Source organism: Tamandua tetradactyla, chromosome 6, assembly GCF_023851605.1.
Source record: "Tamandua tetradactyla isolate mTamTet1 chromosome 6, mTamTet1.pri, whole genome shotgun sequence".
Taxonomy (NCBI): domain Eukaryota; kingdom Metazoa; phylum Chordata; class Mammalia; order Pilosa; family Myrmecophagidae; genus Tamandua; species Tamandua tetradactyla.
Window position 1 is genome coordinate 145,551,749 of NC_135332.1, and position 23,954 is coordinate 145,575,702.

Below are 23,954 nucleotides of genomic sequence, written 5' to 3' on the forward strand. Positions count from 1 at the left end.
CATGTCAGTTGTTTCAAGGTCCCTGTAATTAAGCCCTTGTTTCACCACTTTCCTTGGCATCTTTCTGCTTATGCTGCCATTTAAGGCCAGACTAGAAAACATGAAGACATAAAATAACCACATTTGTAAGAATCGGTGGCATAGAGTATAGATCTAGCACTGTTTTTCTTCTTCTGTGTGCACACATGTGCATGCACGTGGCACACACATGCACATACACACAAGCCTTAACAGAGAAATCACTGGTGCAGATGACTTTGAACTGCAGAAAAGCTTTTTGTTGCTGAGATACTTAGAATCTTTCTATTTCCTCCTGTGACAAACGCAAGGTACTCCCATCTGCAGAGTACTGTAATACCTTGCAATATGCCTTGAAAGGAGATATTTTGTTTTGGGGCAACACAGGAAACCTTATCTCATCTGCCAGACCAGGATGCAGTGGGGCCAAGGACTGGAATGATGTAGATTTGGGTTCTCCTCTTGCCTCTGCTACTAATTTATAACTTAAATTTAAGGCCAGGTGCAGTCAGTGAGCCTTAGGCCAGCGCTTACTTGAAGTTCCATGTTCAGTGTCAGGGGCCGTTACATATCCAGGGTGATGTAATGTCTCTCTACCTCTGATACCACCATCTTTCCACACGCACTGTTACAGATTGACCATGTCATCTTGAGAACTACAATTCCATCTGTGGAACCGTCAGTTGCCATCTACTTTGTGACAAATATGCATTTCATTATTAATTGATATTTCAATGTACAATGTTACTGTTTCAAGGAGAAGTTTGGCAAACTGCATGGAGGGCTTGCTAAAACAGACAGCATGGTAAGGTGTCTAGAAACCATGAAGAAATAACAGCAGTAATAACTACCATTGTGTAGGGCTTTCACATATATTATCACATTTGATTTGTTCCCCATATGAACCTTATAAAGTGGTTATATCATTTAAAGAGATTCTAGAAACCATAGACCAGAGAGATTAAGGTCACTAACCAGAAGTCCTAAAATGATTATTTAACAGATGGCTTAGGAGAACTTGGAAAAGGAAGTGGTAATTACAGGAAGCTGGCATGGGTTCACTAAGAAAAAGTCTTACCAAACCAAACTCATTTCCTTTTTATAGTATTACTCCATTACTGATAATAAGGGTGCATATGTATTGAGTGTTTTTTATGTGCCCAGAACAATTTTAAGTGTTTAAATGCATTTAAACTTCACAACAAACTGTGCAGTGGGTGCCATTATTATTTCATTTTAAAGATGAGGAAACTGAACCTAAGAGAGAGAGAAGCAAATTTTCTGTATTCCTGGCTCTCCTGTTTTTCCTCCAGGTCTTTAAAAACCTGGCTCATTCTCCTTCTGCAGGACTCAGCTCAAATGTCCCCAGAGAGACCTCTCCTGCCTGTCCCATCTAAAGTTGTCTGCCCCCCCCAACCCCAGGTCTTTTGCAACACTGCCCCTTATTTAGTTCTTTCATAGGACAAGCTAAAATCTGTAGGTATCTTGCTTACTTACTGATTTATTTATTTTCACTCTCTAGATTTAGATATAATCTCTGGGGGGGGGGGCAGAGACCTTGTCCCTCTGTGTTTAACAGTGTATCTGGACTGTAATAAGTACTCAATAAAATATTTGAATGAATGAATATGTGCAAGCATGATTAATGTAGTTAATTAATGGGTTTTGAACATGAGTTTGTCAAATGCTAGAGACCAAATTTTTAGCTGCTCTGCTCTGCTCATTCATGTACTCATTCATCCATTCACACTTAACTGAATTGTCACCTGAGTGCAGACACTGAGTTAGGTATGGAAAATTAACTAAGAAAGACCCAATCTCTGGCCTCGAAAATCTCATCTGAGAGGTGGCGTGGCAGCTGGGAGAGGGCCAGGGTTTTAAAAAATGTACAGATAAAGGAACAATAGGACCCACTTTTTAGTAGTGTACTAAGTACAAAGTGACAGAAAAATAAAAAGAAAAAACCTGCCAGATTCCAGAAGACTTCTGCAGAGGAGGTGACTTTGAACCTGACCTTGAAAGAGGACTCAGGTCTATGGGGGAGGGGAGAATGTGTGCAGAGGTCAGGAGGGGAGAATGCGCATGGTAGGAGGTGGGGGGCACGGAACTCCATCGCTCACCCATCCTGTTGAGGCACACTTTGAATATGGTAATCAGGTGTTAGGAGGCCACTGATCAACTGGCCTCTTAGTAGAAATGCCACAGAAGGGACTCCTGCCTCGGGGGTGGGGCACTCAGGTGCATCTGAGCCATCTCCAAATTGCCCTCCAACTCTTAGCGTGAAATGCCTGGAAGGACTGCTTCGAAGAGGAAGGCACAAAAAGACAGAACCAGATTACATGGGTGGAAACACACAGCCATATTCTCGCCCTAAATACAGAGAATTTCTAATCTAGAAGGCTAACTATAACAGAAGTGTACACCTTGGCTTGTAGTTTCCAAAACGTCTCCTCAAACGTTATCTCATTTGATCCTCCTGTAGTCTGCTAGATTCTGCAGGGCATTTATTATTCATTTATTTGGGCAACATTGATGGAGCACCTCAAATTGTTGATCAGCCCTGGGCAGTGCACAGGTAAAAAGCACAGCCTATAGTCCCAAAGCGTTTACACACAGAGAGGCAAAGACAGCACAGAGTAAAGTGCTGTGTTATTGCTCAGCATGTAAGAAAGGCACGTTGGAAAGGGGACATGTGAGCAGAGCACTTAAGGCGATGGCTAGCAGCCCGGGCTCCTGCATCAGACACATGGGTTCAAATCCTAGTTCTGCCATTCATTTGCTGTGCAACCTGGGGTGAATAATTAAATGAAATGCTTAAAGTTAAATTAAGTAGTGGGTGAGAGGGTAGTTCAGTGGTATAATTCTCACCAGCCATGCAGGAGACATGGGTTCGATTCCCGGTCCATGCACTTCCCCAAAAAACAAACAAACAAACAAAAAGTCAACAGATGGTGCTGCAATAACGGGATACTCATATTGCAAAAGAATGAAATGTGACCCCGCTATACAGTATACAAAAAAAAAATTTTTTTTTTAATTAAGTAAGCTAATACCTGTGCCCTAGGTAGGTTATAGGTTGGCTAGTAAAAGAAAGACCCTAAATAAACAGTGACTTAGCCAAGATGGAAATTGAGTCCTCCCTCATGTAGGTACCCAGCCAGGGATTGTGTTTCCACTCCATGAAATCATCCAGTCCCAGGCATTTCTCATGTAGTGGATCTGCCAGTTCTAGGGACTGAGCTCATCCATAGGGTCCAAAACAGCTCACAACTGCATTCCATCCAGCAGAAAGGGGGACGGGGAGGGTCAAGCCCATGCCTTCCCTGTAAGGACACACTCAGAATTGTAGGCACCACATCCATTCATATCTCAGCGGCCAGAAATTAGTCACCTGGCCACACTCAGTCTCAAGGGAAGCTCTAAAAATCAGGAGGTTTTTACTGTAGAAGGGGGAGAATGGATGGTGAGGGCAATTAGCACTCTTTGATCATGATCTGATAACCTGAAAACCCATTAGCATAATATCCCTAGCAAGGAAGTGCTCAGTAAGGGTCACCTGTTATTTGATTGAAGGCTGAAGAGCAGGTAGCCAGGAGTGACAGAGGGGAGAGCAGCCCTGGAAGAAGGAGCAGAATGCACAAAGGCCTGGGGGCAGGGTGAGACGGGGGATCACTGGTCAAGTGCTTCTCAAGCACATGACTAAAGGTCAAGGGGTCTGAGGCCCTTGGCCAAAGATATCGCAGAAGGGGATGGAGACTGAGCCAGTGGCATTCAATTTGACCTTTCGGAAGCTTTTGATTACAAGAGTCAAATGAAAGCTCTAGGTCTGGCTTTCAGTACCTAAACCAATCCCAGTGAACAAGGGGATGGAGAAGTTGGTTAGATAAGACTGGTTAGCTGCTGAGCAAACAGCTCCTGTGCCATGAGTCTGCACAGGAAATTCTCCAAATCGTTTTACCAGGAAAAGGATGAATGCATGCAAGATGGTTAAAAGCAAATCTCACACCTCTTCCTTCAATCAATTATATGCACTTCTAGAGCACTTACAATTCATAGCAGTAGTCTTTCAATACCATCCCCTCAAAATATAAATTTTGATAATGCCCCTATCAAACACTCCTTTATCACGATGGTTCAGAACTGTGTGTAACCCAGAAAAACATCTTCTTAAGGTAAGTCCATTCCTGTGGGTGTGAACCTGTAGTATGTGCAAGCTATTGATGAGTCTACTTCAGTTAAGGTGTGGCTCACCTCAATCAGGATGGGTCTTAATTATTACTGGAGTCCTTTATAAGAGTAGGAAATGCAGATAGAGAGGGAAAAAATACAGGAAGCAAGAAGCTGAAATCAATGAAACACAGAAGAGAAGGGAGAGACCAGCAGACATCACCATGTGATAGGGGCTAAGGATCACCGGTCTTTGGGAAGAAAACATCGCCTTGATGATGCCTTAATTTTGGACATTTTCCAGTCCCCAAAGCCATGAGTGAATAAATTCCCATGGTTTAAGCCGACCCATTTCATGGTATTTGCTGGGGCAGCCTAGGAAATGAAAACAGTTATTTATGGACATACACATGTGCTATTTTACTAATCTACTACTGTGGTAAAGGCTGTCTTTGATAGCCCTGTGTCCATCTTTTCCTACTTCCTTTGGATGAGAACACTAATGGCCATATGGCATCCCAGAATAAATGACAGTCCCCTGAATCCCCTGTGGCTAGCTGTGACCAAGTGACTAAATTCTAGCCAATGAAATGCCAGAAGTATAGTGTGTAATTTCTAGAAAGTGTTCTTGGAGGCGAGGTGGGGGCATGCAGTTCTTCATTTTCTCCTTCCTGCAGCCTGGAATGTCAACGTGATGGCTGGACCATGAGCATCAGCCTTGGGTCATGAGGTGGAGGTCACATATTGAAGATGTTGGAGCAACCTGATAGCAGGAGCCTGTATCCTTGATGAATATGGAGCCACTTTACCAGTTCTAGGCAGCTGACCTCCGACTATGGTTTACATGAGAGAGAAATAAGTTTCTCTTTCAATTAAGCTGTTGTTGTTTTGGATAATTTCTTCTCCTATTCCAGCCAAATCTAATCCTAACTGATACAACTATATATAGTACAATACGTGTACCAATACAGAAATAAAAAGAGATAAAATAACTGTGAATGGCAGAGCTGATATTTTTTGCCCACCAGTAGATGAAGTCTCGTCCAACCCTGGACGTGAATACACTATTTTAAAGACCTCTGCTCACCTTGCCTCTTGCCCTGCAGTGTCCATTGTTGTGGCTACTTGCCTCCCTTCCCTCCAGGATACCTCGCTCTCTGAGGCAGGTCCTGAAGTGAATTTCTCTGAACCACCGAGCACAGCTAAGACAGAATCCCTCCCAGTGCCTGCCTTTTGCTGCCTGCTGACCTTTCTGGACCTGTTTCTATCATCCAGACTTTGCTTTTGCAATGAGGAAAAAAGACCAGAAAATCTGATGGAATGGAAAAGATAAGATATGATCTGAACCCAGAGAAGTAGGCAATTCATAATTGTCAGAGATCCTTATGCAGGGAAAAACAAAAGCACACAGATTAGCCTGTGCCGCTGCTGCTGCTAAGGTACACCCACTCACAAACCAACTTCTCCCAGCACGTGACTCTGCACTAAGTCAGCTTCTGTAGGGAAGGACGGAGGGAGGGAGAAGAGGCAGAGAGCTTTTGTTGTGTGAAAGCTTTCTCCAGGCCTCGCCTTTCTCCTCCCTGGAGGCAATGCTCACCCCAATATGTGGGAGCATGTTGGAGAGGACCCAGTTCATCACGTGGAGGCCGAGGGTCTAGAGCTGCCCCACATCAAGGCTGCACCTAGGAAACCAGACCCTGCTTAGTTAGTGTCTTTAGGATCTGGGCGAGAGCACGCTCCCTCTCTCCTCCCTGGGAGGCATCAGTGTCCTGATTGTATCACAGCTTCAGAATTCCCTGACTCATGCCATCCTTGGATTTTTAAAAGAGAGTTTATTCAAGTGGTGTAGGCTGCACGCTCCACCCCCTCCCACTCAATTCAGCTATTAAATTACAGCACCCTTAAAAAAAATTTTTTTCAGCACCCTTGTGCATCAGAGGAGCAAGGGAAGGAAGGGGCTGGTGAGGGGAAGAGGGGCTGCTGAAACCAGGAGTCCTTTAGGAAAACTTGTGTTTATGTCATTATATGTATTGGTGCTCAAAGAATGTCTAGTCTTACCCCCAACCTAGGAAGGTCATCCAGGCTTGCTAAGGAAAAGCAGCCGGACTTGGAAGGGATGCATCTTATATCCCTCATCACAGCTGATCCCGGCTGTTCTCCTACTCTTCTCAGCAGCAAGGCTAGCATGTGATTTGCTGGTAACCATGGTAACAGACCCTGTTTAGTGAAGTGTATGGAGAGAAACCCCACAGGAGATCACAGCACAGGACATTGTGTTTTACCCAAGGACAGCTTGACTCAAACTCAGCCTGCCCTTCCTCGCTGCCATTGCAGTTGCTGCTGCTGTAACTGCAGCTGCAGCTGCTGTTGAGGAAATGGCAGTATTTGCTCTTTTCTGAACTGGACACATTGGCTTTCTTTTTTTTTTTTTCTTACATCTCCTCCTAATACTTGTCTCTCTTATTTTGGAACATAATCTCTGAAGATGAAAGACAAAAATAGTTCTCTCTGAAGGTGAAGATGCTAATGCACTTTCTGTGCTGTCAAAGATGGGCCTCTTATTGTAAAACACCCACTTCCACTAACTTAAACCTTGTGGCAAGTTCTGCTCTCCCTGAACACAAGCGAAAGCCCCCCTGAAGGCCGATGGAGTGACCCCACTGTTCTCCACCACGAGAAAGCCACAGAGAGGGCATCTGTGTTAAGGAAGAACGAACAGCAGAGGGCCAGTACATGTCACTCCCCTGCTCTCAGGCTTTGCTTCAGAAGTGGCTCAGATGGTCTTTGTTGCAAACGGAGAAGGGCGTAATTATAATTGGGTGAAACATACATTGTTAAGTGAGCCGGAGTACAGCAGAGAGATGACGTCGGCAGAGTTATGTTTGCACGCACCGGCCTGCCCGGATGCATCATCCAATGCCCTGCGCACAGAGGACTAAGTCAGGTGCTGCCTTTGCAGTGGGATGCCCTGAGGCCATTGCTCACTCACATTTTACTGCTGTGAGCAAGTCAGTCTCTCCCAGGGTCAGCATCTCCACCTTTAAAATATGCAGAGTGATATCTGCCCCAGCCTTGCTCACCGGGTTTTTGTAACAAACATACTTGATAATCTAAGGGAAAATATTTTGAAATGTATAAATTCCTACAGGTACCACTATCCTTCTTTTTAGTGGTAGAAATACTCATTTTTTCAAGAACTCAGAAAATTGGAGTAAGTTATTAGTCCTGGTCAAAAAGTAACCCTAATGCAAAGCCACAGAAGTTACCATAACATGGTTTTTATCTAACATTTAATGAGTGGACACATACTGCATATTTCACTTAAGCCTAACAGCACCCCCACTGGTACTACAATTTCATCTTACACATGAGGCCCGAGTTCACATAGCCACTGCTAGAGTCAGGTTTCAAGTCCTGGCCAGCTTGACTCGAAAGTCTGATCTTTCAGCACCTCTTAGGACCTCAGACTGGCCAGTTCATTTAAAACATGACCTTTGCTACTGGTTATCAGGTGGTTTCTTGGGAGCTAATAGAGGAGTAGGCTGTGCCTGTGTGGGTGCATGTGTGTGTTTAGAGAGAGAGGGGTCAGCCTTCCTTATCTGAGGGTTGTCCTCACATTTAGTCCATATGACTATCTCTTCGGGACCACATGGAAAGTTTCTAGGCCAGCCTGGAATGGTGCAGTCTGACCTGGTTTCATGGCAAGAACAGAAGCACGACTAGTGAGCATGTAAAGTCAGAGAAATGCAGTCTCCAGGACACAGGTAGAGGCAAGTTAAGAGCCGGGCCACCTGGGTTCCATCTCCTAGCCTAGCTGTACTGGTTGTCTTGTTTGCTCTTGCAGAGTCTCTCTCTTTCTCACCCTGCTTACCTCGGGAAGGCTCACCTTTCTGGACTGCATCAACGGGCCCCCCTTGCCCTTTGTCTCCTGGTTGTGTTTGGCCCATGGGGAGTCCTGGCAGGAGAAAAATTAGGTTAGAGTTTTAGTTTTCCTGGGTCACTGTGGATTGAGAACCCCTTGTTCCTTCAGGCCGAGGGAGATAAGTGCTCCCCACTGTTGCTAACACTGGAGTATCATGCTATCTCCTGCCAACATCCTTAAACTTGTTCATACCTTTATAAACAGCCCCTCAGTTACCGGGCTTGAGTGTACCATCTTCTGCAGGGACACAGCCTGATGTAGAAGGACAACAGTACTCACCTCCTATGAGTAACATGAGAATTAAGGCAATACATGTCATGTGTGGCATGTCAGGATGCTCCATTAGGTAGAAGTAGGATCCTTCCCCACACCCCTCTTCACCCCCAATGCATTACTGACACCATCTTAGAACTACAGCCTGGTCAGCAACAACCCCGACTGCTTGGCACAGTGGCTTAACCGGAAACCCAGGTTTCATTTTCCCCCAAACTTTGGCTGGTTGACAGATAGAGTATGGAAAAGCAATGCAAACAGAATCAGTTGAAGTTGGTGACTTATATAAAGGGACAAAAATGAAACAAACACATTGAGTTCATGGAAGATGCAATGGAAGGTCAAATAAGCATATGTAGAAGTTTTTCGTTTATCCTAAAAATATTAATTAAACCTCTGCTAAGTGCAAAAGATTTAGTAATGAATAATATATATCGTACATATCTGGCCCTCTTCTCCCATACAGCTAAAGTTCCAGTAGGGGAGACATGCAGCTAAACAAAGGCTACAAAGAAATCTTTTCCCTTTTAATTAAAATTGTAGCAAGGGGATGGTGGGAAGGGAAGCAACTTTTAATTGAGCACTTACTATCGGCCAGGCAATACACAAGGCACTTCATTGATGTTATCTCATTTGATTTTACAACCTGGGCTACATAGATTTATTCCCTTTCTGCAGGGAGGTAGATGAAACTCAGAGAGATTTTATGGTTTACTCAAGATCAGGGATCATTCAAAAATCATTTATTGAGTCCCTACTATATAGCTTGCTCTGTCCCTGCTTTCCAATACTTTATAATTAGATGGAGATATAGGCATGGTGATAGGCTGAATTATGTACCCCAACAAAAGACATGTTCTTAGTCTTAATCTAAATTCTTGTGGGTGTGAGTCCATCTGTATGTAAGGCCCATTGAAGATATCTTATCAGTTAACATATAGACTCATTTGTGAATAGTATCTTCTAAAATCCTATTTAGTGTGGACAACTGAATCAGGGTGGGTCTTAACCTATATTACAGGAATCTTTATGAAGGGAAAACCACATGAAGAAGCCAGAAGACAAAGAAGCCAGAAATCAGTGGGAAATGGAAGGGCCAACTCGACAGAATATGGCCATGTGATGGGAAGCAAAGATATAAGTCAAGGAATCCCAAGGATTGCAGTGAAAGCATGGTCCTAGCAATGCCTTGATTTTATTTTTAGCCTATGAAACTGTGAGACAATAAATTATTGTTTAAGCCAACCCATTGTGTGATTATTTGCCCTAATGGCTCTGGTAAAGGAAGACCGGCAAATAAATAGATATTTATCAATCAATGGGTTATGTGCAGTGATAGTGATATGTTAAACGTATTATGGGAACAGAGGGGGTCCCCAAACCAACACGAGGTGTCAGGAAAGACCTAAGGGAAGGAAACCTGGGACAAATAAGGCCTCAACTGAGTTTTACAGATGACATGGTAGCCAGCTTGGGGGTGGCTGATGGGGGAGTGGGAGTCCTCTCAGGAAAAGGAGATGGCCTGGGCACAGAAGAACATGACTACAGAGTAACAAGCCAAGCAGGGAGTATGGACTGAGTTATAGGCAGGGCCCAGGCCCTGGCAGAATTTATCTACTGTATCAAGAAACCTGGACTGTAAGTCCCATAGCTTACCCTCTAGGCAAAGAATTTAAACAGGGATGTGACTTGGTCAGATCTGGGTTTCAGAGAGATCACTCTGGCTATTATGTACAGGACAGATTTGAGGTGGACAAGACTGGAAACAGGCAGACCTTTTAAGAAGCATAATAGTCATCGAGGGAAGAGAAAACGAGGCCCCGAATTAGGTCATCAGTCCAAGTGATGGAGAGCAGGCATCTGTTTGAAGAACTACTTTAGGGGACAAAATCTTAGGACTTAGTGATTGGCTTTGGTATAGGAGAGAGAGAGAGAGACTGAGAGAGACAGAGAGAGAGGGAGGTGTGCAAGACAACCCCCTCTCAGTCTAGGTACCAGGGTAGATGGTGGACCACCACCTGAGATGGAGAATGGGGAAGGAAAAGCAGACCTGGGAAGCATGGTGGCTATGGTCTTCTCTGTCAGGGACTTTTTGCACCTTTCATCCCATTTTTTTCTGATAACAAATCCCATAAGCGGGGCTATGACCCAGCCCCACTGGGCTTATCAAATTCACTTCTGAGAACTTCCTCTATAGACAGAGACCTGGTTCACAACCCCCAGACACCAGGTTCAGCAAGTCCCTTGATTCTACGAATCACCATGCAATCCTTCCAATTACTCTCTCTGTGTAAAAGCTAGTCAGGATCAGTTCCTGCTGCTTTGCAAACGAAGAGCCCTGTGGAGGAAGATGAAGAGCTCAGCTCTGGATGTGGTGAGTTTCAGCCCCATGTGACATCCACATGATGACCAGCAGTTCCAAGAAATATGAGTCATAGGGGAGAAGTCTGGACTGGAGTTATCAGCACATGAATTGTTAGTTGAAACTAAGAATGAATCAGTCCACCAAGAGAGAGTGTGGGGGTAAGAATAACGGTGGGCAGAGGGCAGAATCCAGGAGAACACCAACATGTAGAAGCTGAGAGGGGGAAGAAACAGGAGAAAGAGGAACTTAAATGGTCAGAGAGAGCACAGGAGAACCGGGAGAGTCTGAAGAAAGAATAACTGAAGGTTTCACGTACAGCCAAAAGGGCAAAGTAAACTAGGGGCTGAATTTTGAACTTGACAAGTAGATTATTGATGCAAAGGACAGTTTCACTAAAAGGCTTAAGACAAAAGCCAGGCTGTATGAGGTTGCAAAGTACATGGGAAGTAGAAAGTAGGGATCCTGGAGAGTTTTAAATGAGAGATGAAAGTAGATAGAAGCTGGGGAGGTACACAGGTCAAGGGTGGGTTTGTTTCAGTAATTCTAATCCTGATTCCAAAACCCATGCTCCTTCCATGCAAAACCTACTATCCTGGGTGGGCCACAACGGCTCTGCAGGCAGAGTTCTCGCCTGCCATGCCAGAAACCTGGGTTTGATTCCCCGTGCCTGCCCATGCAAAAAAGAAAGAAAAAAAGTTATAAAAACCTACTATCCTGTGGTCTGGGAAAACCAGAATTTGAATAGCAAAGATAACCAGAACAAAAAACAGTACTCTTCTTCAGGTAATTTTGCCTGCTGCCAGGTGCATCACTGTGGTGTTATGACTAAGTGTAGGAATGGCTCATGAGCATTTTGAAAACTGATGAAACCATGAAAGCTGGTTGATTTCTTGTGTGTACTTCGTGCCTCAGTTCCTATACAAGCCCCAAACCCAACAACAACACAGTAAAACTAAGTGAATAAAAAGAGGAAAGAATGTATTTGCTCTTATTGCACTCAAACTAAAAACTCTCCCTCTATCCCCTCCAAAAAAAAAATTCAGGGGGGAAAAACCCCAAACCTTAGAAATTAGTATCATAAAGAAAGCAGCTGCCCTTTTGTTAGGTGATAGGCATGTGCTCCTTAAGGAAGACGTGGTTTGGCTGGTTCATTGTGCTGACTGGTGCTTCATAGATGCAATTTTTAAAAAAAGATATTTACTGGCAAAGGGTAGATGAAAACGGAGTTGAGTTGATGACAAAATGTTTTAAAGTTCATAAAAAATCACTTGGAATTATAAAATTTATATATATTTATCACAGAAAGTTTGGAAAATGCAGAAAGACATAAAATAGCATGACATCTCACTATCAGTGGTAATAGTTTACAATATTTCCTTATAGTCTCTTCCTCTAGTAGCAGGTCCAATTTTAACAGAACTTTGCTTGTATGACATAACAACTGAGGTCTGCTGCAAAGATGATCTTAGGAGCCACCTACAGCAGCATCCCAGCTACTGTGTTAGGGAAGGGCGAAATGGCAATGAACCTAGAAGCAGGGGAAAAAAAATTGATCTGATGGTCCAGTTATAACATCTATGGCAGAAAGCAAGAACGTGAGTTTGCCCCAGAGTTATATCTGGAACCAGATTTCCTGACTTTAATATTAATCAGAAATCTTTGCATCAGAGAGCTGGCTGTCATATTACAGGTGTGCCTTGTAAAAAACCCAACCTCCTTTCCTGTACCCCACTCCTACTTTTCATGTCTCTAACTTAGTTGCCAAGGTAAACTGGATTATTGTTCCCTATTCTTCACTCCTTCCACCACGTGATCTTGTGGTGCCTCAGTAGCATTGGAGGATTCTTCTTTGCTCCACTGTCTTTGGACTTAGCCATGTAAATTTTTCTGGTCAATAGAAACTTTAGTGGAATTGATGTGAACAGAGACTTTAAATGTGCTTTCATGGTTTGAATTACTCTCTGCACTTCTGTCATCTGCTACGACATGAACTTGCCGGAGGGGCATGTGGTCCCAGGATGTGGACTTGAACCCAACTAATAACTGAAGTCAAGCCTATCTGGACACAGCCACCCTCGAAAAATAGCCCATCTACATACTCACAAACAGTAAATACATGCTTATTTTTGTAATACACTGCGATTATGGGATTGCTTGTTACACAGGCACCTACTATAATTGCTCAGTTATGACCCTTCAACCATCTTTGAATGAATATTTCCTTCATCCCCATAGCTATTCCTTATCAAATTCTCTTAATCTACTTTGAATCATCTTCGATATCTGTATCCAGATTTCAACTGCACTGCCATCACTCTTCATCACTTCATACTTGGGTGTCCTCCTTAACAAACTCTTATTTCTTCTCCATCCAACCTGTTCTGGCCAGAATTGCTAGACCCAACTGCTTTACGAAGCCCTTGCACAACAGAAAACCTCTATTTAAAAGTCTTCAAAGGCTTCTCAGTGTTTTCAGAGTCTAAGCAGCCAAGAAATTCAGAGCTAAATTTTATGCACAATCTTAACGACCATCCTTGGCCTAAGATTCTGGTATAATTCTCTTCCCTACTTTCCATAGCTCTAACCTTTTAAATTTATGAGACGGTCTTAGTGATTATAGGTCATTTTAGTTTAATTCTTCTAAAGTCATTTTTTGGAAGTAACAAATATAAACTTCCCTTTGCTTCAGGTCAGATGTCTCTCCTTGATGTTCACACCCCTCTCTAATTTTGCTTTATCTCATCCATTATTGAACACAAAATAATAATAACATTTATCTAACATTTACTGAGCTTACTTTGGGCCAGGCATTATATTAAGTGTTCTGCATGCTCTATCAGTTAAAATTCGGTTTAACCATGAGTAACAAAGACACCAAAAATAGTGGTTTAAATAAGATAGACATTTATTTTTCTCTCATGTAAAGTACAGAAGTAGGTTGCCAAGGACTAATATGATGGCTTTGCACCATTAAGTCTTCAGTGACACCATTTCCTTCCACCTCATAGCAATTCCAAACTTTGGGTGTTGCCCTCATCCTCATGTTCCAAAGTGGATGCTGGAATGCCAAACATTACATCCACATTCCAGGAAACAGGCTGGGAGGAACAAAGGGAAAAAATGGAGCAAAGAGTACAAGCCAGCTGCCTTTTCTAGATAGCTGCTACATAGCATTGGCCAGACATAGTTATACGGCCACACATAAGGGAGGCTGAGAAATGTAATCTTTTTTTCCGGGAAGCCATATGCCCAGCTAAAAACTGGGAGTCTATTACTAGATGTATTAACTCAACCATCAAAATAATTTCATGAAATAGACATTATTCTTATGCTCCTTTTATAAGTGGGAAACTGAGGTATAGGAAGGATAACTACCTTGCTCAAAGTCACATGGATAGGGTGAGCTCAGGCAATCTGCCTCCAGAGTCTGTGCTCATCACTCCCATGCACACAGCTTCCATGAGGGTGATCTGGCCTATGTGAGGTCTGGGAATTGCCTTGCATATTCCTTTAGCTATGCCTTCACCCATACTTTCCCCTCTCCAGGAAAGCTCTCTTCTGTCCCCTCCATCAACCATCAGCACCCAGGTTCAGTCTCTGCCTGATGTTGATTCTCACCGATCTCCTCCTCGAGATTCTGTTTCCTATGGTATCATGGTCTAGGCTTAAAATGCCTGAGAGGCAGAGACAGTCTTTTTATGCCACATCCAACCATGAAAGGAATATGATGTAGTGATTAAGAGCTTGGGCTCTGAAGTCCAACAGAGTGAAGTTCGAATCCTGTGTGACCTTGCACAAGTCACTTAACCTCTTTGAGCTCAGTTCCTTCATCTATAAAATAGGAAGAATGAGAGAACCTGCCTCATAGGACTGCTATAAGGGGTAAATGAGATGATGCATCTAAGTTCTCAGCCCAGAGGCTGACTAACAGCAAGCACTGAAACGTACATGCTCCAGTGATTATGATAAGCTTATGGACACCCCTACTTTCCAGACAGGAGAGCCCTTAGATGCACACAAAGGGCAGGGGAATCCTCTATGCCTCTCCTCTCTCAGAGACCTGCAGAGGCTGCTTGAGTAGGGCTGTTGTGTTGGCACTGACCCTTTGGGTATGGCCTTAAATGGCTATTAGATGCTACAAGCTTCAACTCCTCTGGTTTAGAATATAAACTAGCCACCTGTGAAATGTGTTACTATTTAACAGATATGAAATATCATTCCTGGACAGAACACAAGGCAACAACAGTATACACCAAAGGAAATTATTATTGTCACACAAGACACTTCCGACCAGGCACATACAAATCCAGAGAAGAGTTGTATTCTCATAACAAAGCGATTAAATACCTCTGGTGAACTAAGAGGAGGGGAAACATGGGCCACATTATTTTAATACTCTGTAAGCTTTTACTGAGAGAATTTAAACAAAAGAAAATCAGGACAGTGAGAAAAACACTTCTGCATGAACAAAATGCCTTCTCGAGAGCAGAGCTAGCATGGTGCGCATTGCTTTACATAATGAGTTCTCTTCCCTGGGCTTGGAAAGATGCAACAACCTCCATGGCTGCCCCTGGCAAAGAAGGAGCGTTCCAGAAGGGACCAAGCCAATGGGCTCCACAGATCTGCCCTTCTCTGCCCCAGTTGCCATCTAAGGGAAATACATATTCAGCCATGCACAGCTGGAAAGCAGGGCACACATCACACCTGTTCATGTGCAAGTGTATAGACAAGCCCTGCATGTTGTCTCACATCATCTCCCTTACATCTGACCTTTCAGGGCCACTCTTAGCACTCCCATATGTCCTCACTCCAGGGCTCATTCTGTCATCTCCTGACAGTTTGGTCTGCCCATCTCCAGGCCTTCTCCGTCACACCCCCACATACAATCACATCGGTGTTGAATTGCAAAGGCTTACATGTCATCATTCCTCCCTCTGAGTGTAAATTCTTACTATTTTTCTTGACCATTCACAGAAGTGGAGCACTCTAATTCCCAAGACAGCCCATTACTTCCTTAAGAGTCCTATTTTTTAATTTTTTAATTAAATCCAAATCTGGGTTCCTAGTAACTTTTGCACAGCTGAGATCTAAGTAATCCTTCAGCTCCTTCTTCCACAGTTTCTCTCTTCACATGGAATTCCATTTTCCTTCATGGCAGACTTCTAATTGTCTTCCCAACATCTGTTTTCTTCTTCGGCAAAATAATAGAGTTTTAGCTGGGCTCAGGACCACCCAGCTAAAGACTACATTTCCCATATACCCTTTCAGCTGGGTGTGGCCACCTGCCTAAGCTCAGGCTAATGGGATGTGAAGAGAAGCCATTTAGGCAACTTCCTGCTTATGTCTTTAAAATGAATGAGTGGAATGAGTCGTCTTGGTCTCTTTCCCCTCCTGCTGGCTGGGAAATAGGGCTGGAGCAGTCACCTTGGTCACACAAGTGGAAGCCTTGTCCTGAGGACAGAGCAGTCAGACTGGGACCACCTGCCTACGTGATGGTTGAGAGAGAAATCACCTGCCACATGTTGAAGCCTCTGCATTTTAGATTCTCTTTTTTACGAGAGCTTAGCCTGTGCCTTAAAACACTCATCCCTCTACTTATGAAAATCCTACCCATTCTTTAAGTATCATGCAGTCAGGAATTTGCCTCTCCATCGTTTGAGTCTCCAAAATCCTTTGATCTGCCTCTGATGTCGCACCTCACATTCTCCCCAAATTATAGTTGTCTGTGTTTGTCTTATTTGTTCTCTGCAAGCTCAAATCGGGCAGAGGCCAAATCTTAATCACTTTTTAAAAATAATCCACAATGTCTAGCACACTTTCTTTTTATGATTGGTTTTGAATAAATGTGTTAAATGAATGGATTAGTGGAAGATGCTGGCAGGCTGCTAGTTGGTCTTATGTTTCAACATTTCTATCAGCAATCTGAATGAAACATAAGTCAGTATACCATTGCATCTGTGGAAAGCACAATGCAGCACCAATAATTAGAAAAGATCAAGAATCAAAAAGATCTTTACAGATAAGAGCCAGGAACAATGGATTAAAACTAAACTTCAAATAAGTTGAAGTCCTGAATATCAGTTCAAAAGTGGGCAAAAGGAAAGAATGGTAGAGAACTAGTTTAATTAAGGCTATATTAAAAGGGCTTAAGGATTTTATTTGATTGGAACACTTGAGTATTTGTCAAGAATATGATGTGCTGGTTGAAAAAATTTAGTACAATTCCAGCAGTACCAGTTTATCCAACACTATTGAGTGTCTATCATATGCTGGGTGTTATGTGGGAGAGTGGCTGAAGGAAATGTAGTGCCTTGCTTTCAAGGTGCTTACAAGAATATGGTATATAGTCCATCCTATAGCACCGGGTAGAATGTATTTGGTGCTGCAAGAGCAAAGACATGGAAAAGCTCAACACGAGTGTGGGCTCACGAAAAAAAAATGCAAGAAAGATAGCTTGGTGCCAATCTGTACTGGGTCATTAGTGCCAGGCTAAGAAGATTGGGCTTTTTTATTTGAAAGAGGGAGTAACTGAAGGGTTCTGCAGCCAACAAGAAAAGGAGGTAAGGAGGATGATCTGAGTGATGTTTTAGGAAAATACTTTTGGAAGCAGTGTTACAGAGATTGGTTTGGGGAGATACATAGAAGTTTAGAATTGGAGGTGTCTCTTTCGAGATTGATTATCCTGTCCTGCAGTTTCATTTTACAAATGAAGAAGGTAAGGCCAAAGGTTTAAAGGATGTGCCTGAAGCCACAGAGCTGGGAGAGGCACAGCAGAGCTAGAACCCAGGTCTCATGCTCTGTAGTCCAGTGGTTAATAAATCAACAGCAATTAGACCCTGCTTAGAAAAACCATTTCTAGAGAGATTCCAGGCAAGAAAAGCAGGTAAGAGTATTTCCAAAGTCGAGGTAAAATCTATTGAGTAGTGGAAGTGGAAAGAGGGGTAACTGTGAGAGAAAGTCCTTGGACGCAGGTTGTCAAGAGGGAAGGAAGGGAGGCAAAGGTGACTGCATTTTTTTAAGGCTGGGAGACAGAAAGTATGGCAGTGGGATTAATGAACACTGGGGATCCACGGATGAGCAACGGATTAGGGGAGTACCATTTGGGGCAGGTCCCGTCTTAATAAAAGGGGCACTGAAAACTGGAATGTGACCAGGGCAACCAGAAGGCAAATCATAGGAAGGAGTGAAAGAACAGCTTAGTGTGGAGAAGCCTAAATTGATTGCAAAGAGTGGAGCTGAGAAGATTCTGGAAGAGATACAATAGTTGGCTTCGCATATCTGGAGAGTTATCACAGAACATATGTAAAATTGATTTGTAATTTGCTTTAGCATGACACCAATGGAAGGTACTGTTGAGTGGCTACAATGCAGGGCTGTGAAAAGAGCATAGGCCAAATGATTTGGGATCAATTGTCTCCTCTCCGTAAAGCAAAAGAGCAGAAGGAGCACCAGCTTTGGAATCACACAGACCTGGGATCTATTCAGCCTACCATTAATTTACCAGCTGTGTAACCTTGGACAAGTTGCTGAATCTCTCTGTGCTTCAGTTTCCACATCAAAAAAATTCCTTGGTTTTAAAAAAAGTGGCTTAGGTGAAAAAAATAAATGGATAAAAGTTTTAGGATTGTATTATTTGGATTTTGCTCCTGAATGTGTACTAATATTGCTGATAGAGTATCAACAGACAGCCTGCTTCTGTTGCACTCCATGATGACAAGTAGTAATAGAATAAAGCTGACATGTTCACAAAAGCAGTGTTCTCTGTGGGTAGGAGTGGAAAATATGCCCATTTAGCTGATATTACTAATTTTTAAAGAAAACCATATGAACAAAAAAGAAGTGGAGATGAATGTGGGAGCTATGAGTCAACCACTGAATTTCAACCACATTAATTTTACATTATAAATGACAGTTTTAAAGTTTCTTACATTGTATAAAACTTGTAATTTTTCTTTTAAAAACTCATAAAGATACAAGCTGATAAATGTTGAAAATACTGAACCTTTACCCATATTTTTAATACATGCTTAAAACCATTCTCAATAGAAAATTTGTTTCTACTGTTCATCTACACTGACAGTTTTGGTGAAAATTGACTGCCTCCTAAATAATAGTCTTTGTGACCCCTATGGGATATATTTTTTCTTCTCAAATTGTTTCATAATGGATAACATTGTTTTAAAGCATCCAGAAATTTCCATCAGAAATGGAATATTCAGAAGGCTTCTGAATAATCAATTTTTAAATATAGTACTTTTACTCTTAAATATCTAATTCTCAAACAGCAGACACCATTTACTGTGGTGGATTCAAGTGGCATTACAAATTATGAGGCAGAGAACTAAAAAATAAGACCCAGAGATTATATAAGAAAGCTCATGCTTGCCATTCTGATCTCAAAACAGAGGTAGACAAGAATTACAGAGCCTAACTTAGAGGACTAAAAAAAATAATCCTATCAAATCAAAGTTTAGGACAGTCTTGGACTATGGCAAGAAGAAAAGAACATTTAGCACATTGTTAAGAATAGATACTCATTTCTTTTCAACTGTAGACAGTTCCTTAACATTTTACATTAGCAATGCAGAGAGAGATTGGAGATTTAAAGTCTGGAAACTCAGGTTACTTCATTCTCTCATTTGAACCATACTGAGCCTCAATCTTTTCATCACTAAAATGGGGACGTTTCTATGTATTTACTACTAGGATGAGCATGAGGCTTAAATGAGATAATGCCTGTGAATTATATATCATTTTGAACAGAGTTTTATATTATTGGTAAAGTCTGTCAAGGAAGCTCCTGGCTGATGCTAACAACCTGAAAAGGACTAGTAGCTGTCGTCTTTCAGTATCAAACTGTGAGCAGGATTCAGTTTGAAATAGCATTATTAAGGGGAAAATCTGCTCTGCAGACGGTGACTGTGATATAGTGCCCTATTTATTGGCACAGACCTCCCACTTTAATTAAAGTGCCACACAGGTAGAAAAAGAAAGCTCAATTTGAGATCCACCATGTGGACTAAAGGATGGAATTGTCTCTGGCTTTTTCCTTTTCTTTTCTTTTTTTTAAGAAAGCAGCATTTTCTTTGTTTAAATGAGAAAAGTAGGGGGAGGGGGATGTATGTGGGTTTGTTCAAATGCTTGAGAAAACTGTTTTAAGCAGCTGGAGGAATAAAAAGAGGAAAGAACTTGCTAAAGCTAAAGATACAAGAAAAAAACAGGAATTGATTAAAAATGCTTTGGTGACAACTGAGGCATGTAATGACAAGAAAGCAGAACGTGTGCATATTGAAGAGGTGCATGTGCAAAACAGGCTTCTCCTTTTAATTAGCTTTGAGGATCTCATCCCTCGGTTTCTGACCATTTCTTCTGGCCTAGAATCTTGTTTGCCGTTCTTATGATGTGCTAACGAAGCTGATGTGGTGGTTCTGCTGGGGGTGGGTCGGTTGTTCTGCTTGGCTTCCAGGTCCAAGGGCCACCTCCCACTCCAGGGCTCAGAGTCACCTCAAAGACCTATAATGAAGGAATCTTCCCCCCAGCTTCACCAGAGCCGACTAAAGGAAAACCAGTCACAACGCTAGCCTTTTGGATGGTGGCCTAGATACTTTGAGCTGGTGGTCATTCTTTGGATGTGATAATGACTCCCCCTCTGTGTTTCCCCCATACTCCCACCTCTTTTCCTGAAATTTTACATTTTTAGGAATATGTTGCAGAGACTACTTCTGTTTCCCGATGTCTGCTCTCTTCCATGTGGCTGGTGTATGTGTGTGTATAAGTAATAGATGGAGCTTCTGAGGCAGGACATGGCTTCTTCCTCTCTCCTGTCTGGGCCATGTTGGGCTTGGTGTGTGTCCCATCCTGGACCATGCAGGTGAGGGTTTCCCTGGGGAGGATGAAGCACTAAGAGTCTGGTCTCTGAATCCACGAAGCCACCATACTAGTCCTGTGCTACAGATCTACAGATTTGTTAGAGAGAAATAAACTTCAATAACCCTGAACCACAGTACAATAAACACACCTTGATTAACTTTACCTTCTTACCTGATTATTTATATTCAGAGAATAAATTTAATTTTTTCTACATTTGGAGTGAAGAAAATTTTAAAGGATTCAGTGTTTCTTCAATAAAACTGGCTCTTGACAAAAGCGTTCCAGAAAATTCATGTGATTAGAAAACTGGGCTAGTTAGTAGGGATAAAAACATGGTTTAAAAATTTGGCAATGTCTGTGCAATGCACACATGTACAGTTACTTAGAAGCAGGTGAACTTTGCTGGCAAAGCTAGCAGAAAATGTGGATGAATGATGCATAGCGTAGGCTGTGCTTTGGACATCTCTGGGTGTACAAAAAGCCATTAGGCTTTTGCTAAAATGATTCTCTTCTGGCTGTATAAGAACTGATCACAAGTAAGTCACCAAAGTTAAAACTGAGAAACAATAGCTGAGGTTGGCCTGAGAGATCAACAAGCCAAAGTCAGTTTGTTATATATTATTTTATGGTATGATGGGGAGAAGGGAGAGATTTTGGAAAGGAGTATTGTGGAATATGTTTTAGATAGCTCCAAGATAAAAACAAACTTTCAAGCTGGAATGTAACATCACTTTGGACAAAATTCTTTACATTAAAATTCACTTCCATAATCAGAGGTACTCACAACTACAGCTTTCAAAGAATCTTAGAATTAGAAAGAAGACTACAGATCCCTCTTCCTCCAGGCTGAACATTAATCCATTATCAGCAGAGTTTGGATATATTTAGCCAGCTGTAAATGCACCCAGATTAAGTAATAACTTGGCCTACACTTCTCTATCATAGATATATGTGAGGATATTTTCAGTGATTTGCCAGATGTAGGGATAACAGCCACTGCTAGCACCCATTGATCTACCAAAATAGAATGATTTAGACTTCATTACCTAAGATCTTCACACTGTCTTTTAAGTGCTCTATAGCTTTTCCAGGAAACAAATTCAAACTTAATGGCTTGCATTTGCCACAAGTCACCTTTTGGACAACTAGGTGGCTATTTCTTTGGGTCACTTTTATTTCTCACAGGCTGTAAGTTCTCACGCCTATTCAGTTATATCTGCAAATCTTTTGGGTGCTCTGAAAGCAAGTTTTTAGGGCCTAGAGACATAATACATTTTAGATAGCTACCTGTACAGAGCTTTCTCTTTACCATGTTTGTTCCATCCTTTCTAATCTCGAGAGCATTATCCCTGACGGTGAGGAAATGAAAGTAGTTTTTTTTTTTTGAAATAGGTATCACATAGAATAGAGCCTTTTTAGAAAAAAGGTTACGCTTTTTAAAGTTTCAACAGCAGTAGTTCTCAACCCTGGTTGCACTGCAGAATCCTCTGGAAAGCTTAAAAACAAACAAAAACAGCCCATGGCTACTAGGCCCTACCCATAGATGCTGATTTAGTCTGAGGTAGGGCCTGGGCATTTGTATTCTTTAAAAACTCTTAGGTGATGATATTAAGAATTACTGATTGCATATGTAGAATGGAATGATTTCTAAAAGTTGTGTTGGTTAATTTTTTTTTTAATTAATAATAAAAAAAAAAACTCTTAGGTGAACAAAACAAAACTCTTAGGTGATTCTAATGTGCAGAATTAAGAATCATTGCAAATCTAACCATCATAAAAGTATAACAAGGAATTCTTGATATTTTCACAAGCAGTGTGGACAACAAAAGCTATAGGCTGGGCCCCCAGTCTTGGGATTTGTTCATATGAAACTTAACCCCACAAAGGATAGGTCAAGTCTACTTAAAATTTAGGCCTAAGAGTCACCCCCAAGAGAGCCTCTTTTGTTGCTCAGATGTGGCCTCTCTCTCCAGCCAACACGAGGAGCAGTCTCACTATCCTCCTCCTCTCCGTGTGGAACATGACTCCCAGGGATGTGGACCTTCCTGGCAACGTGGGACAGAGATCCTGGAATGAGCTGAGACTCAGCATCAAGGGATTGAGAAAAACTCTAGAATGAGCTGAGACTTAACATCAAGGGATTGAGAGAACCTTCTCCACCAAAAGGGGGAAGAGTGAAATGAGACTAAGTGTCAATGGCTGATAGATTCCAGAGTCGAGAGGTTATCCTGGAGGTTATTCTTACGCGTTAAGTAGATATCACCTTGTTGTTCAAGATGTAGTGGAGAGGCTGGAGGGAACTGCCTGAAAATGTAGAGCTATGTTCCAGTAGCCATGTTTCTTGATGATGATTGAACAATGACATAGCTTTCACAATGTGACTCTGTGATTGTGAAAACCTTGTGTCTGATGCTCCTTTTAGCTACTATATCAACAGAAGAGTAGAACATATGAAATAAAAATAAATAATAGGGGGAACAAATGTTAAAATAAATTTAGTTTGAAATGCTAGTGGTAATGAAAGCGAGGGGTAAGGGGTATGGTATGTATAACTTTTTTTCTCTATTATCGTTTTCTTTTTCTGTTGTCTTTTTTTTTTTTTTTTTACAATCCACAAGTGTTTTATTTTTTTACACCTCTTATGCCATGAATTCATAGGGAATAGGCTCCAGAAGCTCAGGCTCCTTTCCATTGGTTCTCACAAAGTGTGCTTCTCTGGGTGGAGCAGGCTGGCGCTTCAGTTGAACCCAGGTACCCTTCTCTTTGGCTTCCTTTTTTTTCTGATCATTTTCCTTTACACGCTTCAGGAAGCTATCTCGGCTCTTAGAGTGCTTAATATGCTCAATACGCACATTAATTCTCTTGGCAAGAATTTTGCCCTTCACTTGTTTGTTTACAACAATACCAACAGCATGCTGGGTAACATTATAGACCGTTCCAGTTTTGCCATGGTAACATTTGTGGGGCATTCCTTTTTGAACAGTACCCATTCCCTTGATATCTACAATATCGCCTTTCTTGTAGATTCGCATGTATGTGGCCAGAGGAACAACTCCATGTTTTCTGAAAGGCCTAGAAAACATATAGCGGGTGCCTCTCCTCTTCCCCTTTGTGTTCGTCATTTTGGCAAATCACTGCAAGATGGCGGTTCCGGCCCTTCTGTTGTCTTTTTATTTCTTTTTCCAAATCGATGCAAATGTTCTAAGAAATGATGAATATGCAACTATGTGATGATATTAAGAATTACTGATTATATATGTAGAATGGAATGATGTTAATGTTTTTTTTGTTAATTTTTTAAATAAATACAAATAAATTAATTTAAAAAAAAGTATAACA

The 23,954-nt window shown here is 42.0% G+C and overlaps 1 pseudogene; it reads right to left on the minus strand.

Annotated features, from left to right (window-relative positions):
- Positions 1 to 23,189: 23,189 nt before the first annotated feature.
- On the minus strand, positions 23,190 to 23,746 carry LOC143688912 (large ribosomal subunit protein eL21 pseudogene; annotated as a pseudogene).
- Between the last annotated feature and the right edge of the window lie 208 nt (positions 23,747 to 23,954).